Source organism: Salvelinus sp. IW2-2015, unplaced genomic scaffold (genome assembly GCF_002910315.2).
Source record: "Salvelinus sp. IW2-2015 unplaced genomic scaffold, ASM291031v2 Un_scaffold6944, whole genome shotgun sequence".
Taxonomy (NCBI): domain Eukaryota; kingdom Metazoa; phylum Chordata; class Actinopteri; order Salmoniformes; family Salmonidae; genus Salvelinus; species Salvelinus sp. IW2-2015.
The window spans coordinates 16,026-16,917 of NW_019948205.1; the positions used below are offsets into that span (position 1 = coordinate 16,026).

The window sequence follows — 892 nt, forward strand, 5'->3', positions numbered from 1 at the left end:
CCCCCTCCATCCCCACTGGGCATAGATGCTCTATCCTGGAGCTCAACAAGGCCCCTCCATCCCCACGGGCTAGGCATGCCTCTATCCTGGAGCTAACAAAGGGCCCCTCCATCCCACCGGCATAGGGCATCCTCTATCCTGGAGCTCAAAAGGCCCCTCCATCCCCACCGGCATGAGGCATGTGCTCTATTCCGGAAGCTAACAATGCCCCTCCATCCCCCACCGGGCATAGGGCATTGCTCTATCCTAGAGCCCACAAGCTCCTCCATCCCCTGGGCATAAGGCATCTCTAATCTAGAGCCCCACAAGGCCCCTCCATCCCCCACCGCGCATAGGCAGCTCTATCCTAGAGCCCACAAGGCCCCGCCACCCCCACTGGGCATAGGCATGCTCTCATCTGTAGCCCACCAAGGCCCCTTCATCCCCACCGGCATAGCATGCTCTATCCTGGAGCTAACAAGGCCCCTCCTCCGCACCGGGCATAGGCATGTCTATCCTGGAGCTAACAAGGCCCCTCCATTCCCCACCGCGGCATAGGCATGCTCTATCCTGGAAGCCCACAAGGCCCCCCATCCCCCACTGCATATGCATCTTATCCGAGCTCACAAGCCCCTCCATCCCCACTGGCATAGTCATGCTCATCCTGAGCTAACAAGGCCCCTCCATCCCCCCGGGCATAGGCATGCGCTATCCTGAGCTAACAAGGCCCCTCCATCCCCCACCGGCATTAGCATGCTCTATCCTGGAGCTCACAAGCCCCCTCCATCCCCACCGGGCATAGCATGCCTCTATCTAGAGCCCACAAGCCCCTCCACCCCACCGTGCATAGGCATGCTCTATCTAAGCCCACAAGGCCCCTTCCACTTCCCCACCGGGCATAGGCATGCCTATC

At 60.5% G+C, this 892-nt stretch overlaps 1 pseudogene; it reads right to left on the minus strand.

The window, feature by feature from the left end:
* LOC112079114 (zinc finger protein 271-like) overlaps positions 1-287 on the minus strand; it is an 8,527-nt pseudogene extending 8,240 nt beyond the window's left edge.
* Between the last annotated feature and the right edge of the window lie 605 nt (positions 288-892).